The 26,613-nt window shown below is 44.8% G+C and overlaps 1 protein-coding gene and 1 long non-coding RNA gene across 6 annotated transcripts in view; one reads left to right on the top strand and one right to left on the bottom strand.

Annotated features, from left to right (window-relative positions):
* The window catches only part of LOC135573664 (uncharacterized), a 33,558-nt gene extending 10,080 nt beyond the window's left edge, over positions 1–23,478 (bottom strand). The window contains exons 1-2 of one of the 2 annotated variants that reach the window (XR_010464820.1): positions 23,391–23,478; positions 21,938–21,988 (exon numbers count right to left, since the gene is read on the bottom strand). This is a non-coding gene — a long non-coding RNA (uncharacterized LOC135573664). Of the gene's footprint in view, positions 1–17,884; positions 21,989–23,390 lie in introns of those variants that run through there. The other variant, XR_010464819.1, reaches the window with a different exon arrangement.
* A 176-nt stretch (positions 23,479–23,654) lies between these two features.
* The window catches only part of LOC115134985 (zinc finger MIZ domain-containing protein 1-like), a 288,705-nt gene continuing 285,746 nt past the window's right edge, over positions 23,655–26,613 (top strand). For all 4 annotated transcript variants that reach the window (XM_065023103.1, XM_065023106.1, XM_065023104.1 and 1 more), the window contains exon 1: positions 23,655–23,741. The gene's annotated coding sequence lies outside the window, so the exon portion shown is untranslated. The remainder of the gene's footprint in view (positions 23,742–26,613) is intronic.

Genomic DNA, 26,613 nt, shown 5'->3' on the forward strand with positions numbered 1-26,613 from the left:
GCGAGCTCACAGAACAGGGCTCCGGGCAGCCGAGCGGAAATGGAGGAAAATCCCCCCGCCTCCCTGCGGACCTGGCATCCTTTCACTCCCTCCTCTCTACATTTTCCTCCTCTGTCTCTGCTGCTAAAGCCACTTTCTACCACTCTAAATTCCAAGCATCTGCCTCTAACCCTAGGGAAGCTCTTTGCCACCTTCTCCTCCTCTTGAATCCTCCCCCTCCCTCTCTGCAGATGACTTCGTCAACCATTTTGAAAAGAAGGTCGACGACATCCGATCCTCGTTTGCTAAGTCAAACGACACCGCTGGTTCTGCTCACACTGCCCTACCCTGTGCTCTGACCTCTTTCTCTCCTCTCTCTCCAGATGACATCTCGCGTCTTGTGACGGCCGGCCGCCCAACAACCTGCCCGCTTGACCCTATCCCCTCCTCTCTTCTCCAGACCATCTCCGGTGACCTTCTCCCTTACCTCACCTCGCTCATCAACTCATCCCTGACCGCTGGCTACGTCCCTCCCGTCTTCAAGAGAGCGAGAGTTGCACCCTTCTGAAAAAACCTACAATCGATCCCTCCGATGTCAACAACTACAGACCAGTATCCCTTCTTTCTTTTCTCTCCAAAACTCTTGAACGTGCCGTCCTTGGCCAGCTCTCCCGCTATCTCTCTCAGAATGACCTTCTTGATCCAAATCAGTCAGGTTTCAAGACTAGTCATTCAACTGAGACTGCTCTTCTCTGTATCACGGAGGCGCTCCCGCACTGCTAAAGCTAACTCTCTCTCCTCTGCTCTCATCCTTCTAGACCTATCGGCTGCCTTCGATACTGTGAACCATCAGATCCTCCTCTCCACCCTCTCCGAGTTGGGCATCTCAGGCGCGGCCCACGCTTGGATTGCGTCCTACCTGACAGGTCGCTCCTACCAGGTGGCGTGGCGAGAATCCGTCTCCTCACCACGTGCTCTCACCACTGGTGTCCCCCAGGGCTCTGTTCTATGCCCTCTCCTATTCTCGCTATACACCAAGTCACTTGGCTCTGTCATAACCTCACATGGTCTCTCCTATCATTGCTATGCAGACGACACACAATTAATCTTCTCCTTTCCCCCTTCTGACGACCAGGTGGCGAATCGCATCTCTGCATGTCTGGCAGACATATCAGTGTGGATGACGGATCATCACCTCAAGCTGAACCTCGGCAAGACGGAGCTGCTCTTCCTCCCGGGAAGGACTGCCCGTTCCATGATCTCGCCATCACGGTTGACAACTCCATTGTGTCCTCCTCCCAGAGCGCTAAGAACCTTGGCGTGATCCTGGACAACACCCTGTCGTTCTCAAATAACATCAAGGCGGTGGCCCGTTCCTGTAGGTTCATGCTCTACAACATCCACAGAGTACGACCCTGCCTCACACAGGAAGCGGCGCAGGTCCTAATCCAGGCACTTGTCATCTCCCGTCTGGATTACTGCAACTCGCTGTTGGCTGGGCTCCCTGCCTGTGCCATTAAACCCCTACAACTCATCCAGAACGCCGCAGCCCGCCTGGTGTTCAACCTTCCCAAGTTCTCTCACGTCACCCCGCTCCTCCGCTCTCTCCACTGGCTTCCAGTTGAAGCTCGCATCCGCTACAAGACCATGGTGCCTGCCTACGGAGCTGTGAGGGGAACGGCACCTCAGTACCTCCAGGCTCTGATCAGGCCCTACACCCAAACAAGGGCACTGCGTTCATCCACCTCTGGCCTGCTCGCCTCCCTACCACTGAGGAAGTACAGTTCCCGCTCAGCCCAGTCAAAACTGTTCGCTGCTCTGGCCCCCCAATGGTGGAACAAACTCCCTCACGACGCCAGGACAGCGGAGTCAATCACCACCTTCCGGAGACACCTGAAACCCCACCTCTTTAAGGAATACCTAGGATAGGATAAAGTAATCCTTCTCACCCCCCTTAAAAGACCTAGATGCACTATTGTAAAGTGGCTGTTCCACTGGATGTCATAAGGTGAAAGCACCAATTTGTAAGTCGCTCTGGATAAGAGCGTCTGCTAAATGACTTAAATGTAAATGTAATGTAGAGTGTAGGGGCGGCAGGTAGCCTAGTGGTTAGAGTGTAGGGGCGGCAGGTAAGCCTAGTGGTTAGAGTGTAGGGGCGGCAGGTAGCCTAGTGGTTAGAGTGTAGGGGCGGCAGGTAAGCCTAGTGGTTAGAGTGTAGGGGCGGCAGGTAGCCTAGTGGTTAGAGTGTAGGGGCGGCAGGTAGCCTAGTGGTTAGAGTGTAGGGTTGGCAGGTAGCCTAGTGGTTAGAGTGTAGGGGCGGCAGGTAGCCTAGTGGTTAGAGTGTAGGGGCGGCAGCCTAGTGGTTAGAGTGTAGGGGCGGCAGGTAGCCTAGTGGTTAGAGTGTAGGGGCGGCAGGTAGCCTAGTGGTTAGAGTGTAGGGGCGGCAGGTAGCCTAGTGGTTAGAGTGTAGGGGCGGCAGGTAGCCCAGTGGTTAGAGTGTAGGGGCGGCAGGTAGCCTAGTGGTTAGAGTGTAGGGGCGGCAGGTAGCCTAGTGGTTAGAGTGTAGGGGCGGCAGGTAGCCTAGTGGTTAGAGTGTAGGGGCGGCAGGTAGCCTAGTGGTTAGAGTGTAGGGGCGGCAGGTAGCCTAGTGGTTAAAGTGTAGGGGCGGCAGGTAGCCTAGTGGTTAGAGTGTAGGGGCGGCAGGTAAGCCTAGTGGTTAGAGTGTAGGGGCGGCAGGTAGCCTAGTGGTTAGAGTGTAGGGGCGGCAGGTAGCCTAGTGGTTAAAGTGTAGGGGCGGCAGGTAGCCTAGTGGTTAGAGTGTAGGGGCGGCAGGTAGCCTAGTGGTTAAAGTGTAGGGGCGGCAGGTAGCCTAGTGGTTAGAGTGTAGGGGCTGCAGGTAGCCTAGTGGTTAGAGGCAGGTAGCCTAGTGGTTAGAGGCACGTAGCCTAGTGGTTAGAGGCAGGTAGCCTAGTGGTTAGAGTGTAGGGGCTGCAGGTAGCCTAGTGGTTAGAGGCACGTAGCCTAGTGGTTAGAGGCAGGTAGCCTAGTGGTTAGAGGCAGGTAGCCTAGTGGTTAGAGGCACGTAGCCTAGTGGTTAGAGGCAGGTAGCCTAGTGGTTAGAGGCAGGTAGCCTAGTGGTTAGAGGCAGGTAGCCTAGTGGTTAGAGGCAGGTAGCCTAGTGGTTAGAGGCAGGTAGCCTAGTGGTTAGAGGCACGTAGCCTAGTGGTTAGAGGCACGTAGCCTAGTGGTTAGAGGCAGGTAGCCTAGTGGTTAGAGGCAGGGAGCTTAGTGGTTAGAGGCAGGTAGCCTAGTGGTTAGAGGCAGGTAGCCTAGTGGTTAGAGGCAGGGAGCTTAGTGGTTAGAGGCAGGTAGCCTAGTGGTTAGAGGCAGGTAGCTTAGTGGTTAGAGGCAGGTAGCCTAGTGGTTAGAGGCAGGTAGCCTAGTGGTTAGAGGCAGGTAGCCTAGTGGTTAGAGTGTTGGACTAGTGGTTAGAGGCAGGTAGCCTAGTGGTTAGAGTGTTGGACTAGTGGTTAGAGGCAGGTAGCCTAGTGGTTAGAGGCAGGTAGCCTAGTGGTTAGAGGCAGGTAGCCTAGTGGTTAGAGTGTTGGACTAGTAACCGAAAGGTTGCAAGATTGAATCCCTGAGCCGACAAGGTAAAAAAAACATTTTCAAAATCTGTCATTCTGCCCCTGAACAAGGCAGTTAACCCACTGTTCCTATGCCGTCACTATAAATAAGAATTTGTTCTTAACTGACTTGTCTAGTTAAATAAAGGTCAAATAAAATAATAAATAAAAACAATAATGGAGGATGTGGAGAGAAACAGAGAAGGCTGAATTACCACAGAGATCATATAGATGGCATGAAAGTTCTCCTCAGAGGACACGTTTCAGATAGATATCAAACATGAATACTATAGTATTACTCTACCACACATTATACTAGTCCGTCCTCTGGGTACTGGAGAGAGAGAGAGGCATTTAATCGTGTTGATGGGGGAAGGGCTGACTATCCCCTTAATAGAGTATTTTGTGTTTTGGGCCATTTGGCCCCAGGTGACAGAGCACATTTGGGTGCAGGACCTACAACACACAGACACACACACACACACACACACACACACACACACACACACACACACACACACACACACACACACACACATATACAACACACATGCACACTCTCTCTCTCTCAGTCTCACACAGGTTCAATGGCAGAAAATCCATAGCTTTTTCTAGGAGAGATTCCATTAGATAATAGATATGGAATCCATCTGGATTCCCACCTAATCTTCTCACAGGGTGCAGGATCAATACTGGGGTTGCCTCACAAATGTCACTCTATTCCCTACATAGTGCAGTACTTTTGGCCCTGGGCTACGGTCAAAAGTACATAGGGAATGGGGTGCCATTTGGGACCCAGTCTGGGGCTTCAGCTCAGCCTCCAACAATAACAGGAAATTGATGGGACAGTGGAGAGTGAGTGTGTGTGTGTGTGTGTGTGTGTGTGTGTGTGTGTGTGTGTGTGTGTGTGTGTGTGTGTGTGTGTGTGTGTGTGTGTGTGTGTGTGTGTGTGTGTGTGTGTGTGTGTGTGTGTGTGTGTGTGTGTGTGTGTGTGTGTGTATGTGCGTGCGTGCGTGTGAGTGAGTTGGGAGAGCTGTAATGACACAGATTGGGCAGCCTTTCACTGGGCTGCCGTCAATCCGAGGGAGAGTTAATTGGTTGAAGACTGTTCTGAGTGAGGAAGGATTGTAGGTGTTGAGAAAGGTCATGTAGCAACACAAATAGAGTTTAGAGAGGTGCCTCATGTTTTGGAAGATGATAGAGTAGGTTCTTCATTTCTTTCAGGTAGGTCATTTTATAAAAGTTTAAACTAGATTTTGTCTACAGCTAAAAACCCGACTTGCTCATGTGTGTGTGTGTGTGTGTGTGTGTGTGTGTGTGTGTGTGTGGTGTGTGTGTGTGTGTGTGTGTGTGTGTGTGTGTGTGTGTGTGTGTGTGTGTGCAGTTACACCCGCAGGTTTGAGTGCAGCCCGTCGTGGTTTCCTGTTGGACTTGCCAAGTGCAGTATTTACGGAAACTGTTGCCGGGCAAAATGTTCCAAACAGGGTTCCGTCTGCGGAACACTGACTGAGCACCCTAAAGGTCAGAGTTGGGTCACCTAGAACAGGGACTGCCTTTTTCACCAGTCAGTGCATGGTGGGTGGGACCATATATATATTTTTTTATCTCACAGACTCTCGGCAACTTGACTGGAACACTCCTGGGTACACTCAACATGGCCACCGGTCCACCCATCAAGGAAGGTTGACCTGAATGGGAACTGAGAACTGATCGTCAATCCCACCTCTGACCTCAACAGTATGCCTAAAAGCACCAGCAGGTGGCAGTATTCACAATGAATTCCCCTGCTATATAGGGAGGCCATCCCAATCCTGGAGTCTCTCTCTCTCTTTCTCTCTTTCTCGTTTTCTCTCTCTCGGTCTCTGTCCTCTTTCAATGAATTCTCACACTCTTTGAGGGCCCTCCTCTACCCCTCCTCAGCCCTCTCACCATCCTAAAGGATTAACACTCACTTGGGTCGTTGGAGGACGATTTGGGTCACGGGAGAACAGTCAATTTCTTTTTGGGGTCTCAAACTGAGTGTGCAACATTATGCTAATATAAGCTTCATTTTGAAAGCGAATGTTTTTGTAAAAATAAAAGAAGGTTATTAAGAATAGTTCTTGATAATGACCAACCACATGAATGGTGTTGGGTGTGAATCAACGTGTGGTTATTGCCCTTTATGAATCTTCTCTATCTGTGACTTCTGCTATGAGGGAACCCTGGGCTGCCCTGTCATCTGTGTATGTCTGTCCCAGCTGTGTGATGTCATCAGTAGGAAGTTCTTCCACCAGGCCAGACACAACCTGTTTGCTCCCGTCAGGGGCCAAGGGCCAGGGGGCCGCCGTAACACACGGTAACCTGACACGCCATCAATGTCGGGGAGAAAACTGCTGGTCTCTCCCAGACAAGGGCGTTATTTATTTTCTCTGGACTTGAGGAAATTCAATTCCTCTTCCTCCTAGTCACTCAGCCTTTGCAGCCTTCAGACTGAGGCTTGTCTTGAACTCTCAGACAGAGAAAAGGCCCCATTTTGAGAGACATAACAGAATGGTTTTGAGGTCAGTGAGAGAATTATAGAGTTGTATCACATTCATTTTGTTTCTTGAGCAATTTGTCATTTGATCCAATCAATGTTTCAAATGTTTCTCAGAAAGCAATTGGCTGGTGCTAGGCTAGCCGCAGAGAGGACAGACACAGAGACGACTCTCATGATTTTATGTAATCTCAGACTTCTTACACATGCTTCCCTCACTCCAGCCAGATCTCAGGCTTATTCACTTTTCTGCCTCATCAAGTAATTCTAGGATTAGAGGCATGAGAAGGATAAATGTGCATCGAATCCCTGTAAATAATCAGAAGTCATGTAAATACTTCAGTTTGAAAACTAGCTTGTCCAAAAACGTGGTCTCTTGGCAAAACGTTGCCCAGTGTGGTGTAAATTGAGCCAAGGGACATGGTAAGTTAAGCTACCTACACATTTTTGTACTGACTGAAATATTACCACAACCTCTTAAAACTATCTTATTTCCCAAACACAATTCAACACAATCACTTTTTTGTATTTTAATCATTTGAAGCATATTTTTACACAAGCTTAACTCCTAACAAACACTTTGTACTTTTTAAAACACTTTTAACATAGGCCAGGCCCTGATGTTACCTCATATCCCAGGGATAATAGCTTGTATTACACCTGGGGAAAAGACACTGCTTAACTTGCCATTGGCTCAACTTACCCCAAGGCAAACATTTTGACAATATTATCCCACACAGTTACAAAGATGCACTTTCTTGCTAGGTTATGGACCTCATATTGAAGCTTACAGAGACCCTATCTGAAGCATAGAACAATCTTTAAATGATCTACTTTGGTTTAGATACAAGCATCACGAAACCTCTAACACAGTAAAGTAATTTGACTTGTCGAAAATGTTTATTTTTTTACCTAAGTTGCTTACCACCTTTTCCATGTGTGTTTAATAAAGATTGAGTGGTTTCATGCTTAAAGAAATGTATGTTATATGATACAGCCTCTTCAATTAGCAAAAACAGCATACCAGAAACAACTCTATGAATTTGAGTGTTACCATTTCTCCAGCCCATCCTTCAACTTAGCAAACCAAGTGGGGGTCTTCCGTTATGTTGTTGTCCAAATAGATCAGTTGCCTGACAACGTCACGTAAATGATGGGTGCACATCTTTGAGGCAGAAAGCTGTGTGTTGTTGTGGTTCTGGATGGTCAGATAGCGAGCCCCAATGACAAGACTCTGTAATGTGGGGAATCGTAGGTGTCTCGTTTCAGCTCGTTGTATCTTGTTATTGATACCATGTCCTGTTTTTAGGTGTTTTGACTCATGTCACGTCTATGCTAATATGGCAAAAGAAATTGCTAGCTGGTTAACCAACAACTGCAACAATGTATTTGACAGACAGCAAGTGCTCATTGTGCAAATTTATTTAGGTTTTCAATAAACATTTGGAAAGAAAAGGGAGTTTACATATTGTCAACAATACTTTGATTCTAAGCCAACCCTGGCTGTTTTGCCCCAAGGGTTGCGCACACATCGATTTTGTTGCTAAACAACCCACCCGTCGATTAAGGAGTTGGCCTTTATTTAGCCAAAACACAGCCGAATCGACACCCATAACAACATGGCCCATTTACTTACTGCAGCCCTTAACCCAGCAGCTTCAAAACACTGACGCATCCACCGGCTGTTGGAGAACGGAGCGGTCGATGGACTTAAAAGGTTATGCTGGATCAATAGCAAGTTGTTTTGGGCACCAGAGCTATTATATTAATGTCATCCTGAGGAATAGTCCCTGTCCAGGCAGGGTGGCCTGTCTGCTCTGGTCTGGTCCTGTTTTAATAAAGCATCTCAGAGTATTGAAGTACTGATCTAGGATCAGCCTTTCATATCATAAGGAATAGGATTACATGGGCAGGGGGGAGATGATCCCAGATCAGCAGCACTCATACTCTAAGAAGCATTATGAATAAGGACCGTGGTCTCCTCTTTAGGCCCTGCCAGAGGGAGCCTTACATGGCACACCCCTGGTCCAAGGGCTTTTACTGGAGATAGTCACTATTAAGGTAGTGACATGCCAAGTGTAATCATTTGATATGTTTGATGTGGAAAATGTGTGAGGGGTGACACTGATGTGTAAGCTGGCATTTACTCAACTCTCTCTTTCTCTCATGCTCTCTTTCTCTCGCACACTTTTTCTCTCTCTCCCTCTCTCTCTCTGGTCCATGTTGCCTCCAAGGTCAGATGCTGCATTGCATAATAATGTAAACCCAGGGCTCAGAACAAGGCTCACACATACGCATGCTTGCACACATGAGCAGACACGCAACAGAGCCATGACGAGGAGAGGAAAGCCTTCTATTAATAGACAGCATCACAACTTCATCTCCAGCCGCAGGGCAGGCTAGAGTGCCACTGATGCTTTCAACACAGATTCCATCATAAGCATAGCCTGGCATAACATAGCCAAACTGATTTTGCTGTGTTTCACCAGTGTTCTTCTTAAGCGACATCAGTTTGGATGAACATGCTATCATAGTCAGTCCCATCTAAAGGAACAACTTCTACCAACTACATACAGTATGTGTGTGTAATCTTGACCTTGACCTTGAGGTCAGAAAAGGCTATTAGGTGACACATAACATATAACTGGCATATGTCACTATTGTGACATGTTTTAATGACATTGCAAACTCTTGTTTTACAGGTTTAACAATAATATCTAGGTCTTTTTAAGCATGAAAACAAACAACTGGTAGCCCCCACATTTCATTACGCAAAGCAGAACCAAAGTTCCCCCTCTTCTCCACCTCCTTCCCGTGGCCTGAGGGAACTGTTAGTGGTGTGGATGCTGCCACTCTAGTGTGAGTGCTCCGCCGATCTATCCCTCACTCTGCTCACTCTGTTTCACTCTGCTTCTCTCTGCCGCACTATCCCTCACTCTTCCTTGCTATTCCTCACTCTACCTCACTCTGCCTCACTCTGCCTCGTTCTTCCTCGCTCCGCCTCGCTCTGCCTCTCTCTGCCGCGCTATACCTCACTCTGCCTCGCTATCCCTCACTCTGCCTCACTCTGCCTCGCTATCCCTCACTCTGCCTCACTCTGCCTCCCTCTGCCCCACTCTCCACAGCCAGTCCAGCTCTTTAGCGTGGGGTGCAGCCTGTCTACTTTATCTGTCACCGCTAGAGAGAGAGAGTCAAAGAGAGAGGAAGAGAGGAGAGATGGAAGAGAACGAGGGAGAGGGGGGAAACTAAAAAGCCACCTCAACTCTCCAAAACGGGCAGTCAGAAGCATCTGTTTTCTGTCTCGTTCTCTCTCTCTTTCTATCTTTCTCTCTCCTCTCTCTCTGTTTCTCAGACTCTGAAGAGAATCAATAAGGTACTCAAGCGGATTTCTCTCGTGTTGTTTTCAAATGAAACTCCTCTGCCTTTCTCTGTGACGGCTGATCCATTCACTACCCTGCCAACATACACCCCCCCCCCAACAAGAACACATACATGGTTTTGTGTGTGTGTGTGTGTGTGTGCGTGTGTGTGTGTGTGTGTGTGTGTGTGTGTGTGTGTGTGTGTGTGTGTGTGTGTGTGTGTGTGTGTGTGTGTGTGTGTGTGTGCAAGCAGGATTTTGGTGTAGGTGGAGAACAGCAGGTAGAGGATCTGTTGTAAACAGCCATCAAACCTCTATGTGTGTCACAGATGGCACCATATTCCCAATTTAGTGCACTACTTTGACCAGGGTCCATAGTGCTCTGGTCGAAAGTAGTGCACTACATAGGGAATAGGGTGCCATTTGGGATGCAGCCTCTATTTGAACATAGAGAGCTGATGTCAGCACAATTGAGAGTCTCCCTCCATCATGCTGTATGAAAACCTGGCAACATCCATCATCACTCCCCCATACACTGTCAGAGACACACACACGCAGGCATGCACTTAGGTACACACTCACACACACATGTACACACGCACACCCTGTTAAGAGAGTCTTGATTGTTTTAATTGTTCATTAACAATATCAACATAACACACTGCCTAACATCATGCATTACTACACAGTAACTTGTTGGAGCAAACATACTATCACTCAGACATACTAACACTCAGACATACCAACACTCAGACATACTAACACTCAGACATACCAACACTCAGACATACCAACACTCAGACATACCAACACTCAGACATACCAACACTCAGACATACTAACACTCAGACATACCAACACTCAGACATACTAACACTCAGACATACTAACACTCAGACATACCAGCACTCAGACATACTAACACTCAGGCATGCAAACACTCAGAGATACTAATATTCAAAGATACTAACACTCAGAGATAGTAACACTCGGGCATACCAACACTCAGAGATACTAATATTCAGAGATACTAACACTCAGATATACTAACACTCAGAGATACTAACACTCAGAGATACTAACACTCAGGTATACTTAACGTCCAGACATACTTAACAATCAGACATACTTACCACTTAGACATACTTAACACCAGACATAATTAACACTCAATCAAACTCAACACTCGGACAAACTCAACATTCGGACAAACCTAACACTCGGACATGCTTAACACTAGGATATGCTTAACACTCGACATGCTTAACACTCGACAAGCTTAACACTCGGCATGCTTAACACTCCGACATGCTTAACACTCGGACATGCTTAACACTCGACATGCTTAACACTCGGACATGCTTAACACTCGGACATGCTTAACATTCGACATGCTTAACACTCGACATGCTTAACACTCGGACATGCTTAACACTCCGACATGCTTAACACTCGGACAAGCTTAACACTCGGACAAGCTTAACACTCGACATGCTTCACACTCGGACAAGCTTAACACTCGACATACTTAACACTCGGACATGCTTAACACTCGACATGCTTAACACTCGACATGCTTAACACTCGACATGCTTAACACTCGGACATGCTTAACACTCGACATGCTTAACACTTGACATGTTTAACACTTGACATGCTTAACACTCGGACATGCTTAACACAAGGACATGCTTAACACTCGGACATGCTTAACACTCGACATGCTTAACACTCCGACATGCTTAACACTCGGACATGCTTAACACTCGACATGCTTAACACTCGGACAAGCTTAACATTCGACATGCTTCACACTCGGACAAGCTTAACACTCGACATACTTAACACTCGGACATGCTTAACACTCGACATGCTTAACACTCGACATGCTTAACACTCGGACATGCTTAACACTCGACATGCTTAGCACTCGACATGCTTAACACTCGGACATGCTTAACACTCGGACATGCTTAACACTCGACATGCTTAGCACTCGACATGCTTAACACTCGGACAAGCTTAACACTCGGACAAGCTTAACACTCGACATGCTTCACACTCGGACAAGCTTAACACTCGACATACTTAACACTCGGACATGCTTAACACTCGACATGCTTAACACTCGACATGCTTAACACTCGACATGCTTAACACTCGGACATGCTTAACACTCGACATGCTTAACACTTGACATGTTTAACACTTGACATGCTTAACACTCGGACATGCTTAACACAAGGACATGCTTAACACTCGGACAAGTTTAACACTCGGACATGCTTAACACTCCGACATGCTTAACACTCGGACATGCTTAACACTCGACATGCTTAACACTCGGACAAGCTTAACACTCGACATGCTTCACACTCGGACAAGCTTAACACTCGACATACTTAACACTCGGACATGCTTAACACTCGACATGCTTAACACTCGACATGCTTAACACTCGGACATGCTTAACACTCGACATGCTTAGCACTCGACATGCTTAACACTCAACATGCTTAACACTCGGACATGCTTAACACTCGACATGCTTAGCACTCGACATGCTTAACACTCAACAAGCTTAACACTCGACATGCTTAACACTCAACATGCTTAACACTCGGACATGCTTAACACTTGACTTGCTTAACACTCGGACATGCTTAACACTCAACATGCTTAATACTCGGACATGCTTAACACTTGACATGCTTAACACTTGACATGTTTAACACTTGACATGCTTAACACTTGACATGCTTAACACTCGAACATGCTTAACACTCGGACAAGTTTAACACTCGGACATGCTTAACACTCGGACAAGTTTAACACTCGGACATGCTTAACACTCGGACATACTTAAAGCTTTATTTTCTTTGTTCTTTAATGATGCATGCACTCAGCTCCCTTGAATCTGTGTGTGTGTGTGTGTGTGTGTGTGTGTGTGTGTGTGTGTGTGTGTGTGTGTGTGTGTGTGTGTGTGTGTGTGTGTGTGTGTGCGTGTGTGTGTGTGTGCGTGTGTATGTGTGTGAAATTCTTTGTGCAGCCCAGTCAAGCTGAAGTCACCCCACATATAATCCATCCATCTTGCTGGCAGCCATCTGGCTATGTTGTTCTGAAGCTGCAGCAGTGGGCCTGCCCTGTGACTGCTGACAACAAGACTACTTTGAACTCGGAGGGTGTGTGTGTGTGTGCATGTATAGATGTACGTGCCACGCGCGTGTGTTTAGCTGAGTGTAGCTGAGTGACCGGTAGCAGGTCTGCTGACATCCGTAATGAACCTTGTCGTCTTTGGATGACATCATAAAACCATGATTGATGACCCAGAACGGATAGCGCTATGATGCGGCTGAAAAGTAGATGACAATAAGTAAAAACGGTGCACTTAAGCGCAAAGCCTTGGTTAAGGTCTTTTAGGCTTTTGTTACATATTGAAATCCTTCTCTATAGCTATCATTTTGCAGCTGGTCTGGATCTGTTCATATACAGCAGTTGGTAAAGTCTTCTTATAAGATTTACAGACAATTAGGTGCTTCAAGAATATCAGGCAACAATCCCTCTCACAAGATGCCTGAAAAATATTAATACACGTAAAATGGGTTATAATCGTAATTCTAAGGAGACTTAATACTAAGTAAGAAAACACATCACAGAAAGTGGTAACATATCTCAATTGTCTCTGTGATCCCGAAAGGATGTTAGAAAAGATAGCGGCTTCATACACTTCAATAGAAATGTTTTGTTTAAACAAACACTTGTTGCATCACAGAGAGATCCTCCTATATCAAACATGTAAACCACAGAGATGGGTCAGATCACAGCACATGTTCCGAGCAGCAACCCCTGACATTGAACATCGTCCTCCTCCCTCCACCTACCTCCTCCTCCCTGTTCTGTACAACAGCTGTAATTACACACGACACATTCTCTCTCTCTCTTCAATTCAACGGCTTTATTGGCATGGGAAATATATTAACATTGCCAAAGCAAGTGAAGTAGATAATAGACAAAAGTGAAATAAACAATAACAATTAACAGCAAACTGTAAAGGGTCGATGTGCAGCAGGTGGGACGGAGTCAGGCGCAGGACACAGAGGATGAGTAATAACGGACTTTTACTCAAAACGTCAACAAAATCAATTCCACGCAGGGAAAACAATCCAGCTCACAAAATAGTAGCGACAGCTAAACACAGAACAAACACGCACAAAACCATGTGGGAACCAGAGGGTTAAATAGGGAATAAATAATAATGTCATGGAAACCAGGTGTGTACAATAAAGACAAAACGAATGGACAATGAAACGTAGATCGGTGGCGGCTAGAAAACCGTTGACGGCGACCACCGAACGCCGCCCGAACAAGGAGAGGCACCAACTTCGGCGGAAGTCGTGACACAAACATTACACTCAGAAGTTCCAAAAGAATAACTGTCAAATTATGTATATATACAGTGTTGTAACAATGTACAAATAGTGAAAGTACAAAAGGGAAATAAATAAACATAAATATGGGTTATATTTACAATGGTGTTTGTTCTTCACTTCACCCTTTTCTTGTGGCAACAGGTCACAAATCCTGCTGCTGTGATGCTAGACTGTGGTATTTCACTCAGCAGATAGGGGAGTTTCTCTCTCTCCCTCCCCCTCTCTCTTTCTCTCTCTTCCACATCTCTCCACTCCCTCTTTCCCCCTCTCCCCCCCTCTTTTATAACAAACACAATCTCCTTCTAAGAAACGGTCCCCAAAATAAAAATGACTGACTGCCGGTCGGAGCTGGTGATGTCAGCCACCAAATTTATCCCTGTCAGCCTGTGTGGAGAGGAGTTCTGTCCTGTGTGTGTCCTGTCTCGGCTGGGAGGCCAGGGTGTCCTTGAGACCCTCTGCTCTGTGACAACCAAGTCCGGGTGGATTGAAGCCTCCATAATATTAATACCTGGGTGGGGTGGACCCCCAGCCCCCCAGAACATTACTGTCACTAACACTGAAGGAGGGAAGCTAAGGCTAGCTGTTAGACACTGTGTGTGTGTCCACATGGCAGAGGAGAGGATTCATCTCTAATATTTCTGAACCTGGATGTGTATGATATTTCTATACTATTTAATATTACTACTACATCTAAATCAACGAAAAAGTCCTCCAAATAGGAGACTAACCCTTTGCTCTTCTCTCTCTCTTCCTGTTCTCACCCTTTACGGCCCACCAGGGGGCTACTTTTCAACAGAAAAGCCGGTGTGTGTGTGTATGTGTACTGTATGTGTGTGTGTGTATGTGTGTGTGTACTCTATGTGTATGTGTATGTGTGTGTGTGGCCAACCCTGTTGTGCAGTGAGAAAGGGGAGACCTAAACCATTTAAATCAATCACCGACCCTAGAGGAACTGCCTATGGAAGCACATTCAGCTGTTGTAGTACTTAACTATCAGAAATTGTTTTTAGATGGTAAACCACTCCAGTCATTGATAATATCTTAGAAAAATACAAATTAGTAACTTTAAAAGTGCATTTGAGGGCAAGTGTCTTTCACATCTCATTAAAGTTTATCAAATAAAATCAAGTGATTGATTTTAAATTAGCCTAATCTGATTTAGGCCTTCCAAATGTTACTGTTATGAAAAATAATAAGAAGAACATTATTGGAACTATACTATATTAACATGTTAGTAATTTAGCAGACGCTCTTATCCACAGAGACTTACTGTCACGTCTGCTCCCGCTCCCCGTACCTGCTTGGTCTCTCCAGCGTCATTCCATGTGACACTTACAGGACCAATTAGGGTTAAGTGCCTTGCTCAAGGGCACATCAACACATTTTTCACCTAGTCAGCTCAGGGATTCAAACCAGCAACCTTTCAGTTACTGGCCCAACGCTCTCAACCGCCAGGCTACCTGCTGCCGCTAGGCTCAACCAAAGTCCCAGTACATGACTTATTATACCATTATTACATGACTACAATTTACTGCTTGTATTGGATAAAACATATATAAAGAATTATGCACTACATGGAATGCAGCAACACTGCATGGTTTGTGGAGAAAGAAAGCGAAGGAAGGTGGGAGGAGAGAGAGAGAGAGAGAGAGAGAGAGAGAGAGAGAGAGAGAGAGAGAGAGAGAGAAAGAGAGATAGAGACCCAGAAAACACTATGGTGTTAAAACAATACAGAATACAGTACCAGTCAAAAGTTTGGACACACCTACTCATTCAAAGGTTTTTCTTTATTTTTACTATTTTCTACATTGTAGAATAATAGTGAAGACATAACAACTATAAAATAACACATAAGGAATCATGTAGTAACCAAAAAAGTGTTAAATAAATCAAAATCTAGTTCATATTTGAGATTCTTCAAAGAAGCCACCCTTTGCCTTGATGACAGCTTGGCACACTCTTGGCATTCTCTCAACCAGCTTCATGAGGTAGTCACCAGGAATGCATTTCAATTAACAGGTGTGCCTTTAGTAGAAGTTCATTTGTGGAATTTCTTTCCTTCTTAATGCGTTTGAGACAATCAGTTGTGTTGTGACATGGTAGGGGTGGTATACAGATTATAGCCCTATTTGGTAAAAGACCAAGTCCACATTATGGCAAGAACAGCTCAAATAAGCAAAGAGAAATGACAGTCCATCATTACTTTAAGACATGAAGGTCCGTCAATACGGAAAATGTCAAGAGCTTTGCAAGTTTCTTCAAGTGCAGTCGCAAAAACCATCAAGTGCAATGATGAAACTGGCTCTCATGAGGACCACCACAGGAAAGGACCCCTTCTGCTGCAGAGGATATGTTAATTGGAGTTACCGCCAAAATAGTAATCAAGTAATCAACTGTTCAGAGGAGACTGCGTGTATCAGGTCTTCATGGCCTAATTGCAGCAAAGAAACCACTACTAAAGGACACAAAAAAAAGAAGAGACTAGCTTGGGCAAAGAAACACTGGCAATGGACATTAGACAGGTGGAAATCTGTCCTTTGTTCTGATGAGTCCTAATTTGACATTTTTGGTTCCAACCTCTGTATCTTCGTGAGACGCAGAGTAGGTGAATGGAAGATCTCCGCATGTGTGGTTCCCACCGTGAAGCATGGAAGAGGAGGTGTGATGGTGTGGGGGTGCTTTGCTAGTGACACTGTCTATGATTTATTTAGAATTCAAGGTACACTTAACCAGTACGGCTACCACAGCATTCTGCAGCAATACGCCGTCCCATCTGGTTTGTGCTTAGTGGGACTAGCATTGTTTTTCAACAGGACAATGACCCAACACACCTCCAGGCTGTGTAAGGGTTATTTGAGCAAGAAGGAGAGAGATGGAGTGCTGCATAAGCTGACCTGGCCTCCACAATCACGTGACCTCATCCCAATTGAGATGGTTTGGGATGAGTTAGACCGCAGAGCTTTATTTTATTTTTATTTCACCTTTATTTATCCAGGTAGGCCAGTTGAGAACAACTTCTCATTTACAACTGCGACCTGGCCAAGATAAAGCAAAGCACTGTGACAAAAACAACAACGCAGAGTTACATATGGGATAATCAAACGTACAGTTAATAACACAATAGAAAAATATATGTACAGTGTGTGCAAATGTAGTAAGAATAGGGAGGTAAGGAAATAAATAGACCATAGTGGCGAAATAATTACAATTACACACAGGTGGATTGTATTTATCATCATTAGTCATTTAGGTCAACATTGGATCATTCAGAGATCCTCACTGAACTTCTGGAGAGAGTTTGCTGCACTGAAAGTAAAGGGGCTGAATAATTTTGCACGCCCAATTTTTCAGTTTTTGATTTGTTAAAAAGGTTTGAAATATCCAATAAATGTCGTTCCACTTCATGATTGTGTCCCACTTGTTGTTGATTCTTCACAAAAAAATACAGTTTTATATCTTTATGTTTGAAGCCTGAAATGTGGCAAAAGGTCGCAAAGTTCAAGGGGGCCGAATACTTTCGCAAGGCACTGTACTGGACAAGACAAACACACATCCGACTGCTATGCCATCTTGGATTTTAGAGTGAAGGAAGAGCAGCCAACAAGTGCGCAGCATATGTGGGAACTTCTTCAAGACTTGAAAAATCCTTCCAGGTGAAGCTGGTTGAGAGAATGCCAAGAGTGTGCAAAGCTGCCATCAAGAAAATGGTTGGCTACATTGAAGAATCAAATATACTTTTTTGGATACTACATGATTCCATATGTGTTATTTCATAGTTTTGATGTCTTCACTATTATTCTACAATGTAGGAAATAGTAAAAATAAAGAAAATCCCTTGAATGAGCAGGTGTCCAAACTTTGGACTACGGGAAAAGAAGGAACAACACATCAGACATCAGCTCAATGTAACTGAATAATCCATAGACTCTAACCACTTCTGGGAAAATTGGAAAACAAACAACAACACAAAGAGTTATCTATCCAAAATGGAGATGTATGGGTAAACCACTTCTCCAATCTTTTTCAAATCAAATCAAATTTTATTTGTCACAGGTGTAGACCTTACAGTGAAATGCTGACTTACAAGCCCTTAACTAACAATGAAGTTTCAAGAAAATATCTAAAAAAAGTAAGAAATAAAAGTAAGAAATAATTACAGAGCAGGAGTAAGATAATAGCGAGGCTTTATACAGGGGGTACCGGTAAACAGTCAATGTGTCGGGGCACTGGTTAGTCGAGGTAATTGAGGTAATATGTACATGTAGGTAGAGTTATTAAAGTGACGATGATTAGATAATAACAGAGAGTAGCAGCAGCGAAGAAGGGGGGGGGGGGGGGGTGCAAATAGTCCGGGTAGCCATTTGATTAGATGTTCAGGAGTTTTATGGCTTCGGGGTGTTTAGAAGCCTCTTGGACCTAGACTTGGTGCTCCGGTACCGCTTGCCATGCGGTAGCAGAGAGAACAGTCGATGACCAGGGTGGCTGGAGTCTTTGACAATTTTTAGGGCCTTCCTCTGACACCGCCTGGTATAGAGGTCCTGGATGGCAGGAAGCTTGGCCCCGGTGAAGCACTGGGCCGCACGTACCACCCTCTGTAGTGCCTTGCGGTCGGAGACTGAGCAGTTGCCATACCAGGCAGTGATCAAACCCGTCAGGATGCTCTCGATGGTGCAGCTGTAGAACCTTTTGAGGATCTGAGGACTCATGGCAAATATTTTCAGTCTTGTGAGGGGGAATAGGCTTTGTTGTGCCCTTTTCATGACTGTCCTGGTGTGCTTGAACCATGTTAGTTTGTTGGTGATGTGGATGCCAAGAAACTTGAAACTCTCAACAGCTCCATCAATGAGAATGGGTGCGTGCTCGGGCCTCCTTTTCCTGTAGTCCACAATCATCTCCTTAGTCTTGATCACGTTGAGGGAGGTTGTTGTCCTTGCACCACACGGTCAGATCTCTGACCTCCTCCCTATAGGCTGTCTCGTCGTTGTCAGTGATCAGGCCTGTTGTGTCATTGGCAAACTTAATGATGGTGTTGGAGTCGTGCCTGGGCGTGCAGTCATGAGTGAATAGGGAGCACAGGAGGGGACTGAGCACACACCTGAGGGGCCCCCATGTTGAGGATCAGTGTGGCGTATGTGTGGTTACCTACCCTTACCACCAGGGGGAGGCCCGTTAGGAAGTCCAGGATCTTAGCTTGGTGATGAGCTTTGAGGGCACTATGGTGTTGAATGCTGAGCTGTAGTCAATGAATAACATTATCACATTGGTGTTCCTTTTGTTCAGGTGTGAAAGGGTATTGTGGAGTTGAATAAAGATTGTGTCATCTGTGGATCTGTTTGGGCGGTATGCAAATTGGAATGGGTCTAGGGTTTCTGGGATAATGGTGTTGATGTGAGCCATGACTAGCCTTTCAAAGCACTTCATGGCTACAGATGTGAGCACAACGGGTTGGTAGTCATTTAAGCATTTTACCTTAGTGTTCATGGTCACAGGGATTATGGTGGTCTGCTTGAAACATGTTGGTATTACAGACTCAGACAGAGAAAGGTTGAAAATGTCAGTGAAGACTCTTGCCAGTTGGTCAGTGCATCCTCGGAGTACACGTCCCGATAATCCTTCTGGCCCTGCGGCCTTGTGAATGTTGACCTGTTTAAAAGTCTTACTCACATCGGCTGTGGAGAGCGTGATCACACAGTCTTCCGGAACAGCTGATGTTCTCATGAATATTTCAGTGTTACTTACCTCGAAGCGAGCATAGACGTTATTTAGCTCGTCTGGTAGGCTCGTGTCACTGGGCAGCTCTCAGCTGTGCTTCCCTTTGTAGTCTGTAATAGTTTGCAAGCACTACCACATCCAACTAGCATCGAAGCTGTACGATTCGATCTTAGTCCTGTATTGACGCTTTGCCTGTTTAATGGTTCGTCGGAGGGCATAAGGGATTTCTTATAAGCTTCCGGGGTTAGAGTCCCGCTCCTTGAAAGCGGCGGCTCTACCCTTTCGCTCAGGACAGATGTTGCCTGTAATCCATGGCTTCTGGTTGGGGTATGTACGTACAGTCACTGTGGGGACGACGTCATCGATGCACTAGGAGCACCACTGGATGAATGTTTTCCTGTTTGCTTATGGTGGTATACAGCTCATTGAGTGCGCTCTTAGTGCCAGCGTTGGTCTGTGGTGGTATGTAGACAGTTACGAAAAATACAGATAAACTCTCTAGGTAGATAGTGTGGTCTACATCTTACCATGAGATACTCTACCTCAGGCGAGCAAAACCTTGAGACTTCCTGCACCAGCTGTTGTTTACAAATATGCATAGACTGCCACCCTTTGTGTTACCAGAGGCTGCTGATCTATCCTGCCGATAGAGTGTATTACCCGCCAGCTGTATGTTATTCATGTCGTCGTTCAGCCAAGACTCTGTGAAAACATAATATATTACCGGTTTTTTAATGTCCCGTTGGTAGGATATATGTGTTTATAGTCGTCCCATTTATTTTCCGGCGATTGTATGTTGGCTAATAATACGGATGGCAAAGGCAGATAAGCCACTCGTTGCACCCCGATCTCCTTCCGTGAAATCTCAGTCTCTTTCTCCTGCGAATGACGTGGAGGAGGGCCCGTTCGGGTGTCTGGAGTAAATCCCTCTCGTCCGACTCATTAAAGAAAAATTCTTCATCCAATTCAAGGTGAGTAATCGCTGTTCTGATATCCAGAAGCTCTTTTCGGTCACAAGAGATGGTAGCAGCAACATTATGTACAAATACGTTACAAACAATGCAAAAAACAAACTAAATATCACTGTTGGTTAGGAGCCTGTAAAACGGCAGCCATCCTCTCCCGCGGCATTAGAATATCATTATACAATTTGGCCCTATAACAAAGAACAAACAGCAAAAATATATACATGATCAAATACAAATATTACAATAAACTATTAAAGACTACCAGAACCCAATTGATTCTCCAATTACATTGAATTAACTACAGGACAAAATACAAACCCTTCAACCTCAAAAGGCCTGTGGTCTTGATCGTGTCCTTAATGAAATGATCAAATATACAGACTGCAAATTCCAATTTGCTATACTTAAACTCTTTAACATCATCCTTAGCTCTGGCATCTTCCTCAATATTTGGAACCAAGGACTGATCATCCCAATCCACAAAAGTGGAGGCCAATTTGACCCCAATAACTACCGTGGGATACACGTCAACAGCAACCTCAGTGAAATCCTCTGCATTATCATTAACAGCAGACGTGTACATTTCCTCAGTAAAAAACAATGTACTGAGCAAATGTCAAATTGGCTTTTACCAAATTACCGTACGACAGACCACGTATTCACCCTGCACACCCTTTGTTTATTTATTTTACCTTTATTTAACTAGGCAAGTCAGTTAAGAACACATTCTTATTTTCAATGACGGCCTAGGAACACTGGGTTAACTGCCTGTTCAGGGGCAGAAAAACAGATTTGTACCTTGTCAGCTCCAACACTCTAACCACTAGGCTACCCTGCCACCCCTAATTGACCAACAAACAAACCAAAACAAAGGTAAAGTCTTCTCATGCTTTGTTGATTTCAAAAAAACTTTTGACTCAATTTGGCATGAGGGTCTGCTATACAAATTGATTGAAAGTGGTGTTGGGGGAAAAACATACAACATTATAAAATCCATGTATACAAAAAACAAATGTGCAATTAAAATTGGCAAAAAACACACACATTTCTTTCCACAGGGCAGTAGGGTGAGACAGGGATGCAGCTTAAGCCCCACCCTCTTCAACATTTATATCAATGAATTGGCGAGGGCACTAGAACACTAGAATCTGAAGTCAAATGTCTACTGTTTGCTGATGATCTGGTGATTCTGTCCCCAACCAAGGATGATCTACAGCAGAACCTTGATCTTCTGCACAGATTATGTCAGACCTAGGCCCTGACAGTAAATCTCAGTTGCCAGGGCCACAAATACAAATTCCATCTAGACACCGTTGCTATAGAGCACACAAAAAAACTATACATACCTCAGCCTAAACATCAGTGCCACAGGTAACTTCCACAAAACTGTGAATGATCTGAAAGACAAGGCAAGAATGGCCTTCTACGCCATCAAAAGGAACATAAAATTTGACATACAAATTAGGATCTGGCTAAAAACACTTAAATTAGTTATAGAACCAATTGCCCTTTAGGGTTGTGAGGTCTGGAGTCCGCTCACCAACCAAGAATTCACAAATGGGACAAACACCAAATTAAGACTCTGCATGCAGAATTCTGCAAAAAAATCCTCTGTGTACAATGTAAAACACCAAATAATGCGAGTGTACTGTGAGTGTAACTTTTGTGAGTGTAATATTTACTGTCAATTTTTTGTTTACTATCTACTTCACTTGCTTTGGCAATGTTAACATATGCTTTCCATGCCAATAAATCCCTTACATTGAAATTGAATTGAGAGCAAGAGAGAGAGGGAGAGAGAGAGAGAGAGAGAGAGAGAGAGAGAGAGAGAGAGAACAAGAATGAAAGGCAGGACGAGAGGGAGGGAAGGAGAGAAACAAGCACAGCATGAGAAGTGATTGATTCTATTTGATGTACTGCTCCAGCTTCAGCACTGCTTGGCCCTCCCTCCGGGCAATTCAGCTGTGCTTCACTAAGAGCTTGCCTGCTCTGTGAGTGTGCGTGTGTGTATGAATGTGCGTGTGTGTGTGCGCGAAGTGTGCATGCACGCGTGTGTGCACTCGTTCCTGTGTGTGCGAGCGCGTGCATGTGTGTCGGGGAGACATTGTTCCTTGACGTCAGCACTCAGCCAAGCCTGCCGATGTAGCTGCCGCTGCTCGCCTCTCAAACATGTCTTTGTTATTCCGTAGCTTCCGTCGGAGACCGGTGACTCGCAAAATACGGAACCGATAGCCTACTTACCAAAGATCTGCATGGCGCTCGGACTCTGTCGACGACTGAGAGCGGATGTGACATGTAAAATATAGGCTATCAACGATGTTGTTATTCAGAGATGACAATGATGACGAGGAGGAAAATAGTAGCCTAATGATAACAACAACAATAATTTGTTTATTTTATATGCCATTAAGACTATTTATAATATTCTCCTATTATTTCAATTATTATGATTATGCATATTGTGAATAGTGTTTACGTAGACATATTAGCTAGCCTATGTTATTATTATTATGTGAGTGTTGTTATTATTATTGTTACTATTATTACAATATAGGCATATTTGTATTGATTTGTGTATTATCATTGTAATCATTATTACCATTTGTTATTATTAGGCTATTAGTATCATCATTTATATAATCAATGTTAGTCCTAATATAGGCCTGCATCTATAAAAAAAATTTAGCACGTTTTTGAGTGATTTGATTTCAACAGTTTATAAATATTTGAAAAATGTATTCAGTTGGTAAAACATTACCAAACACACCTCCTCCACTAAGAATCGAAATCCAAACTGACCGTGGCAAAAATGATTTCACTCTCGTCCGCTCAGGCGTTTCCAGCTTGTCCTATGGCCTTTCTGTAATGCAGGTCACTCCCGTAGTATTCCTAAATCGCTCCCACCACCGGAATCTGGGACACATTTTGTCAGCAGCCGCAAAGCATGGCTCCTTCTGTGGTAACTGAATAGCCAGTGTAATTTGACACTTCAACTTGCCGTGGCTCTCTACGGTAGTTGATTCAGTCACTCACACGCTAACACTACGGTGATCGGTTTTTCTTGTATTTGTGAAGTGAAAAGGGACGCAGTGTAGGTCTACACGAAATTCGGGAAAACAAAGCGGATTTCTTCTCCTAGCCGAGCTAAAAGTAAGTTCCGTTCCGTGGTTATTTCCGTATTGTATGCTGTTCAATCACACCTCGCCGTGGGTTGGTTGCACAGACAGACATGGTTTTGTGTGTGGGCATTAAACGTTACTGCCTTCGATGAGTTCGCTGCTCGCTGGCCAGACTCAACCCCAGCGCCAACAATAGACTGACCCAGAAGCCAGAGAATCAGAACAGAACCAGCCGGTATACTTAAACTGGATAGGTTTTTTATTTTTACTATTGCGTCCGAGTCTAGAAATATATATTTTTAGCTAGGTCCGTGCACAGCGTGGATTTGTTGCTTGCGTGCGGTTAGTTGTGGTTTGTTCGGTTGCGTTTAGCCTACATTGAGACATTTAGAGAAGGCTGTTTGATTGTTGGTAAACAAATGACGTTGATTAGTTTGCTGGGGTTAATCTTCCCTTAATCTGGGAATGTATGTCAGGTAACTAATAGGCTAGTTCAGCAAGCAAAACAAGGCTGGACTGAGTCGACTGCTTTCTAAAATAGCCTAGCCTACCTGTTGTAATAATAGCATACCACAAATCCAAACTGCTTTCCTGTTTTGGCACGTTGTTAGTGTTACAATGTAACATTTGTATCTCCCGCTCTCAACATGTAAAATGTGTAGGCCTAGCCTACTAGGCTATTATTTGTATGCCCGCGCCACGTAAATTATGCAGCACTGAACTGTTAAAATAGACTTTATATCTTGCATTGTATTTTCCAATCAGACTTGCAGAAAACCAATCGCTGGGCCCCTGTGCGTGCCACGGGCGGCGGCGTCTCTGGCGAGCCCTCCCCGATAAATTCCTCCGTCTGGATGTGAGGCCAGCCGGGGCAGCGGCGGGCGGACCTCCCGGTGGGTGGGAGGGAGAAAAGGAGGGAGCAGAACTGGCTTCTCTTTCATTACCCTCTCCACCCGGGCCATGATGGGAGAGACAGAGAGCAGCCAACTCGCAGAGGAAAAAATCCTGTAGACTGCACTGAATGAACGGGAGAGAGAGAGAATGCCCTTTCCCTCTCGTTAGTGAGGTATGGGAGTTGGGGGAAACACGAGTTGGAGCGGGTGCGGTAGTTCAGAGAGAGGCAGCGAGGGAGGGAGGAAAAGCTATGGATGTTGATTTCAGATGTTGTAAAGGGGCATGAAACTCCACTTCCAGAAAACCGTAATCCAACAGGTAATACATAGGCACATGGATGGGTTTTGTTTATGTTATCATAAAGGTAGTTTAATGTAGTCTACAATACACACCGTTTAAATGTGAACATATTTACCAGCTGCTTACAATGTCCTTAACATAACTGTAGTGTTTTATGTTTATAATTGATTAATAGACACAGCTTGTAAGAATGTGTTAATAAAACATAATTGGAAACTGAACTTGACCTAGTCAGTGTAACTGTAAGTTAACAACACTTCTAAAGCCTCACACCATACACACACTATCTCACTGTCAGTCAAGATAACAGGTGCAAGTTGTATGAGGGAAGCCCACCCATCCACCTTTTTTCACCTGTCAGCAGTCATGAAGCAAAGGAGACAAGGAAACGAAGCCAATCAATACAATTGGAAGCAATGCTATGTTTATGGACTGACAGTGTGGGTGAGTGGAGTGGTGGATTAAGGGAGACCATAGAGGAAACAAGGAAATTAATAATATGCATATTGGATCTAGGCCGGGATGTGTATTATGATTCTGTTGCTGTTCCACCCACAGCTTCCCTAGTCAGCCAAGATAACAAGCTGTATGAGGGAAGCCCATCCACCTATCTGCATTCATTAGGCAATGGATACAAGGAAATAAAGCAAGATGAAACCCTTTAAATACACTCCCATTGCTCCTCACTTAATCACAAACTCGTAGTAGTTCCATTCTTCTTCCATATTCTCTCTATTCCCATTCCCCACCCACAGCCTCAGAGTCTAGAATTGAGCTAAGGTAAGGCATTTAGAACCTAAACCACACTAATCACTGCTGTGACAGCTTGACGTTTCACCTAACTGTTAGTGTTCTATTGTAGAGGGTTGTGAAATTGTTGGCTGGCGTTCACTCAGACTCGCTCACTAGACATGGATTCTCTGTCTGCTGGTGTCATGCCTTCGGCTCTTATACCACCCACTCCTGTCCGTCTGTCCCATAGCACAAGACAACCTTTGTTTCTGTCAGTCAGATTCTCTCTGTGTGGCGTGGTTCTCTTGGTTGTTGAACATATCACAGTTGTTTTTGTGAAATGCTTTCATTTGTATTTTCTTGAAATTTATGTCAGGGAAAATATCTCTAAGTGGAGAAATGTGTCAATAATACAGAGGAATATTATGAAAATCTAAAACTGCATGGAGCTTTTACATTTGGACATATTGCATATCTGAAGTGTTCCATTTGAATTTGACTGCACCAGACTTCCTCAGTGTTCACACTATTGAATTTGTTATCTCTCTCTCTCCAAAAGGCTATTGATTAATTTGACTGCATGATAGCCTCCTGGTCGCAATTCCATTTGATTTGAATTACTATTGTGTAGCATTAGACCTTAATAGAAACTGGCACTCTAACCATATTTACCCAGCTAAGGTGAGAGAGAGAGCGAAAGATCAAACTACTATTTGGTTTTGTTTATAGGGTGTTACAATATTGTAAACAAGCACATATCAAGAGAGCGCAGACTGGTACTCTGGCTCACTGTTACTGACTTCTATTCACACATCTGTGAGTGCTGCCCTGTGGGGCCTATCTATCCATTTTACCTCTGCCAACCAGGGGGGGGGGGTCAGCCGGTAACACTCACTCGTTTAATGAGAGCCTTTACTTCAGTAAGGTATTAGAACAGCATATAGCCCCTGTCTCGGTAAGTGCCTTTCCTTGAAAGA

Source organism: Oncorhynchus nerka, linkage group LG10 (genome assembly GCF_034236695.1).
Source record: "Oncorhynchus nerka isolate Pitt River linkage group LG10, Oner_Uvic_2.0, whole genome shotgun sequence".
NCBI classification, from domain to species: domain Eukaryota; kingdom Metazoa; phylum Chordata; class Actinopteri; order Salmoniformes; family Salmonidae; genus Oncorhynchus; species Oncorhynchus nerka.